This window comes from Thamnophis sirtalis, unplaced genomic scaffold, assembly GCF_051295495.1.
Source record: "Thamnophis sirtalis isolate CommonGarterSnake01/CBP01778 unplaced genomic scaffold, rThaSir2_p1.2 scaffold_13, whole genome shotgun sequence".
Taxonomy (NCBI): Eukaryota; Metazoa; Chordata; class Lepidosauria; order Squamata; family Natricidae; genus Thamnophis; species Thamnophis sirtalis.
In genome coordinates, this window is record NW_028261393.1 from 43,436,487 (window position 1) to 43,443,100 (window position 6,614).

A 6,614-nucleotide genomic window follows, 5' to 3' on the forward strand; every position below is an offset into this window, starting at 1 on the left:
CGTGCTTTTGAGGAGCCATGAGGCCGCAGGAGCCAGTAGGAAGGCAGCGGAGGGAGCGGGAGCAGGAAAAAAAGGCCTCATGTCTTCACAAAAGCACGGTAGAGGATGAGGCAGCAGCAGGGGTAAATGCGGTGCCCAGCTCAGGTGCTCTGAGTGGAGGGGGTGCCAGCAGGAGCTTTGGCGGCTTCACCTCAGCCGCAGCGCCGGGCAGCAAATGTGGTGATGCTATTGGAGGAGGAGGTGGAGGTGGCAGCAGTTATTCTGGTGGTGGTGGGGCTCGTCGGCATCTTCAGCGGCAGCCCTGCCCCCTGTGAAAAAAAAACAAAGATGGAGCAGATCCACGAAGATGACATCGCCGGAACATGACTGGAGGAGGAATTCTGGGAGTTGAAGTCCACAAGTCTTAAAGCTGTCATGCTTAAAGATCCCTGAGGTTTTTTTTCTAAAGGGTTATGGGTGCAAGGATCTTGTAACTTGACAGCTTTAACACTTGCTTCAATGCCAGAGTTTCTGAGCCAACATGACTGGAGGAGGAATTCTGGGAGTTGAAGTCCACAAGTCTTAAAGCTGTCAGGCTTAAAGATCCCTGAGGTTTTTTTTCTAAAGGGTTATGGGTGCAAGGATCTTGTAACTTGACAGCTTTAACACTTGCTTCAATGCCAGAGTTTCTGAGCCAACATGACTGGAGGAGGAATTCTGGGAGTTGAAGTCTACAAGTCTTAAAGCTGTCAGGTTTGAAGACCCCTGGGTTTTTTTTCTAAAGGGTTAGGGGTGCGAGGGTCTTGTAACAACAGCTTTAAGATTTGCGTGCTTCAAATGCCAGACTTTCTGAGCCAACATTTTGGTTGCTAAGCAGGAGCATTGTTAAGTGATACTGATATTATATAACACTTTTAATTAAGCGGGTACCTTGAATAAACATAACTTTGAGTTTCAAATAATACTGATTTCGTTATTGTCTTAGGTGACATCTGTGAAAAAAATTCAGGTGCTCAGGCATGAAAATATGCATCTCAAACACTATACTTTTCTGCTCACACAGAAAAAAAAATAGAGGGGACATTGCTCCAACCCCCTGCTTAGGCAGGAAACCCTACACCACTTCAAATGGGTAGCCAACGTCTTCTTAAAAATTTCCAGTGTTGGAGCAGTCACAAGTTGGGGAGGCAAGTTGTTCCACTGATTGTTCTAACGGTCAGGAAATTTCTCCTTGGTTTTAAGTTGCTTCTCTTTGATTAGTTCCCACCCATTGCTTCTTGTTCTACCCCCCAGGTGCTTTGGAGAATAGCTTGACTCCCTCTTCTTTGTGGCAACCCCTGAGATATTAGAACACTGCTATTATGTCATCCCTAGTCCTTCTTTTCATTAAACTAAACATACCCAGTTCCTGCAACCGTTCTTCATATGTTTTAGCTCCAGTCCCCTAATCATCTTTGTTGCTCTCCTTGCACTCTTTCTAGAGTCTGAACATTTTTTTTATATCGTGGCGGCCAAAACTGGATGCAGTATTCCAAGTGCGACCTTACCAAGGCCTTATAAAGTGGTATTAACACTTCACCTGATCTTGATTCTATCCCTCTGTTTATGCAGCCTAGAATTGATGTTGATTCAGTTTGTGTGAATAACAACTACCTCTAACTCCACATGCAGTCTGGTCATTTTGTCTATGTGAAAGCTGCATTGGAGTTTCTTTTTAGCTGGATGAGGACTTCTGTTCCACTAGTTACTCCCATTATAGGAGAATCAGATCTGAATCTTTATCTTCTTTATGCCTGATTCTGAGCCAATGGCCTTTGCTGGTTTCGTACATTGTCCTAAGCTTTAGTTTGCTTAACTATGACTTGCAGACTAAGCCTCCTCCTGGCTGGGTTCACACAACACTAAAAAATCCCTGCATTGTAAAAAGGTAATAGCTGGCTTCTACCTTAACCTGCTTTGTGGTTGTGTTGGAAAATGAGGCTGGGGAAATAGGTTTTCTGTGCTTGAGGATCAGCAGAAAAGAAAATTTACCTTGCTTCTTCCATGGGCTGTTTTGGTTAGAGGTAGAAACAGACAAAATGCAAAATAGGAGTTGGAAGGGACCTTAAAGGTAATGTTAAAGGTTCTCCTATATGTGCTAGTCATTCCCGACTCTAGGGAGCAGTGCTCATCTCCGTTTCAAAGCCAAAGAGCCAGATGTCCAAAGACTAAGGTGACCAGATTTTCAGATTGGTAAAGAGGGACACCTTTGACCCGGGGGGGGGGGAGGCTTGATTATAAATTTTATACGGAGCAACAAAATTTTTCATACAACGCAAAAATAGTATTGTAATTTTTTTTATTTCAACATAACTACAATTTACAAATATAAATTTTAACTGTTGCCAAACATCAAAATTTTGATCACGTGACCATGAAGATGCTGCAACGGTCGCTAAGTGTGAAAATGATCGCTAAGTGTGAAAAATGATCATCAGTCACTTTTTTCAATGCCATTGTAACTTTAGTCACTATACCACCTTTCTTGCCACAGTTCTTAAGTGAATAACTGCAGCTGATAAGTTAGTAACATAAGTGAATCTGGTTTCCCCATTTGACTTTGTCAAAAGGTCACAAAAGGCAATTACATGACCCCAGGACACTGAAACCATCATAAATACGAATCTGTTGCCAAACATCAAAATTTTGATCACGTGACCATGAGGATGCTGCAATGGTTGCTAAGTGTGAAAATGGTCGCTAAGTGTGAAAAATGGTCATCAGTCACTTTTTTCAATGCCATTGTAACTTTGGTCACTATACCACCTTTCTTGCCACAGTTCTTAAGTGAATAACTGCAGCTGGTATTTTGTATTTTCAATAGAATCTTTTTTTTAAATAGTCTAATAAATTGAAGTAAAACATTTCAAACTATTCCACACAGAATAAATTGAAGTAAAACTATTTTAAAAAATTCTATGGACAATATATTTCAAAGTATTGTGCATAGAATTTTAAAAAATGGTTTCACTTCAATTTATTTTGGATAGAATCTTTTTTTAAATAGTCTAAGACAATTTAAAAAAAGAATCCACACAGAATAAAAGTATTTTAAAAAATCCTATGGACAATAAATAAAATATTATTTTAAAATACATTAAAAAAATAAAAGAAAAAACCCAGCTCACTTACCAGCAGGCAGGCACTCCAAGTCAATCCAGAATGATGTAGATATTAATACAAAGAACTGAGCAAATTAAAATGGTGAAATTAGTCCCAGGGAAATATTTTTCAAAGAAACATACACCATTTTCCCCACACAAGCCAACCTCCCACCTCCGTGCCCCTCCCATCCGGGAAATCCAGGAAGGAACAGTCGCTACTTCTCTAGCCAAAGTATTTCCTGGAGCTCCATGGTACAGGGTCATCTTTTCTTATAAAAGGAGGTAATAGGGCGGGGGGATCCATTTTCTTGCTTTAACGTTTTAATATCTTCAATGAAAGTATTGAGACAGAGAGAGAGAGGTTAGACAGAGTGTCTTTTGTCTTGCCCCGGTTAGGATTTCTTAAGCAAATCCACTGGGCTTTCAACATGAAGCCAGAAAATCGGGACTTTTTTAAAACGTTCAGGGACACGGGACAAATTGTTAGAAATCGTGACTATCCCGGGACGTCTGGTCACCTTACCAAAGACGTCTCCATGATCATGTGGCATGGCTAAATGCCAAAGAAAGGGAGGAAAACACCCTCACCCCACCCTATGGGCTACTCCAGTTGTCACTCCAATCCAGAAACACCAATAGGGAAAGCGATCAGTGCTGAAGCCCCTCCCACAGGAATCATCCCCTCTCCAGGGCGCCACCTGCTGTGAGGGTCCCCCACTAGACACACACTCCTTTCATCAATCTCTTCAGGAGGCGGGGTTTTCTTGCCCCCACCACCAATTGAAGCTTGGCCGTGTTTTCTTGACAGGCGTCACCCAGGATACTCTCCATATTGGACATGGCAGCGAGGTGGCTCGGTTTTGGCGACCTGTTGAGCTTCTGGTCTTTCTCTCAGCGGCGGGCTTCCTGCTCCTGCCTCCGCCCAGCGAGCTCCAGTCCCCGCCTCGTCCATCAACATCATGTCACGCGGAGCTTGACGAGTCCAAAAAGAGGTGGGGAAAAAGGTGGTTGAGAGGGTGAACCGAGGCGCATGCGCACAATGGGAGTGCCGTCTTTGGAAGCCGCGGAGAAAGCCATTCTGGCGTGAGGCTCCTTCTCCCAGCCAATATAGTTTCACTTTCCTTGATGGCGTCACCGGGAAGGAAGGGGTCTGCCTCCTGTCGGGAAGAAGAAGCAACTGCACGGCTTGGATGCTTCTCAACCGGGTATAAACTAGACAGGTGAGAGTTCCCATCCTCCCCTGCCAAGTAGGACCAAGATGGGATATGTAGTATATCCCGAACGCAGGGAAGGAGCCTTGGACGAGCAAGGCAGGAAACTGGTCATTCCAGATTCACAGGAATTCACACTCCTATCATTCTTGATTAATTGCCATTTAAATAATAATTTTAATTAACTAATAATTAATAAATATTCCCTTGTATTGGTACTCATTCCATGTATTCATAATCATGTTTATACTCATATCTGTTACCTTATTCATCCTTGACGAATCAAATTAAATTAATCAGAGGAGGGGATTTTTAATGTTCGTTCTTGCAGAGGAGGCTGCAGGACATCGGACTTCAGCGCGACCCCCCACCTGCCCCCCTCCCCCCACTGGGGATTTGGGAGTTAGAGATCTGCATCTCTAACCCATTTGGAGGGAAACAAGTGAAAGAAAACGAGCCCACCTCACCACTAACCCCCAGATTGATCTGCAGAGTCCTGGACCGGATCGTACAGCGGAGTCTTCTCAAACCTTGGCAGCTTGAAGCTGGGGCGACTTTAACTCCCAGGGTTGCCCAGAATTCTGGGAGTGGAAGCCCACCTAATCTTAAAGTTGCTGAGATTGAGAAGCGCTGATGCAGACCCTGAATCGGTAGAGACCGTTCTGCGTGACTTGAGCTCGACCGGACACAATTAGGTTGAAAACGAAGTTCCCCTTTTTTTTAATTTATGGAGATTAATTCCACGTTGCTCATGCAGAACGAATTATCTTCTTTCCAACGAAGTCAGAGCATCTGGTTTAAAAGGGATGTGAATTTTCCTTGGATGCCGTGCCTTATTGGGGGTGGGGGGGCGGGGACACGGTTTGGTTGCCCCGATTTTTCTGCAAATATAAATCGATAGCAACCACCGTGCCTATTTGTGTCAATCGAGCATCCCGTACCGGTGAATGAATGAATGAAGGGAGCTCGGGGACTCCGTTTTTTTCTTCGGCCCCGCCCCGAGCGCTTGTGTTTGAAATGATCTGATTGGCTAACCCGCATCCAAATTATGTGCATACCTCTCGGTGACAGGCGGGGCAGGTCGGTGAATTAGCGCGCAGAATTCAAATTGAACTCTTCAGGAAGCTTTATAGAGTTTTGTGCACGTTTGGGCGAAATCATGGCGGACCATACAGATTTGGACCCGGAGCAAATAGAAAAGTACCGGAGGTATTTCCAAAGGGGTTCATGTACGGGGAAGGGGCGCCTCCGGATTTGCTCCTGGCAAGCCATTTCTTTTTGGGTGGGCTTGGCAGGAGTGGTGGGGATTCCGCATTCCTATATTCATCTTCCCCCTTTTTTTCCTGCTACAGGGGTCGCCCCAAAGGTGCTTTTCTTTTCTTTTTTTTAAAGTAGAGTTTCTTATTATTTTTCTCCTTTGAAAACGAAAAGCACCTTTGGGACAACCATGCTCTGGATAATTAAGAATCTCCATAAATGCCCTTTATCAATGAGAGCAGGCTAAGGGTTAGCCCAGTGCTTCCCCAACATGGGGCAATCTTGATTTTTAATAGGTGCAAGTTGAATCTTTAATGATCTTTTACGCTTCCTCTGCTTGAAAGAAGAATTATAGGGGGGAGGGGGATTAGGATTTTAGAGATCCTTAGGTGGGGCATGGCCAAAAAAAAGGTTGGGAACCACTGGGTTAGGCAAAGCCAGGGGACAGCAGGAGAATTATTTTGGGGAAAGAATGAGAATGTCAGTCCTGCCTCCGCTCCTGGCTTTTAAGTAAGAACGATCCTTGACTCCAGTTGGTGAGAAAAGTATTGTTTATTAACGGTTAAGCAGAATACAATAAAGCAAAGCCAGAACTGGAGTTTGCATCCCAAAATTCCAAGTAAAGCTTTCCCCAGCTTTAAGGCGTCCCCATTTGTCCAATCGGTTTTGAATAAATGTTTTGGAAACGGGAGCTGCATTCTTTGCTTTCTTCCTATCGGCCAGTTCTTCTCTGCACCCACGCTCTCTTAGCTTTCGCTTTCCCCGATCGCTTAGCTCTCGCTTTCCTCCCATAGGCGCTCCCCCTCCTATCTTCTCAACTGCTGAAAGAAAATGATTGTCCCAAAGTCACACCATAGGGTTTTCATGTCTAAGGCGGTCTCCTGGTTTCTAGACCAGTGTGCCTTAACCACTGACTGTTTGATGAACCAAACCAACTCACTTATTCTCCAAGATCTAAGAAGAGATGTGGACTTCAACTCTCAGAATTCCCCATCCAGTTCTAGGTGCCCCTCACTTAGAACAG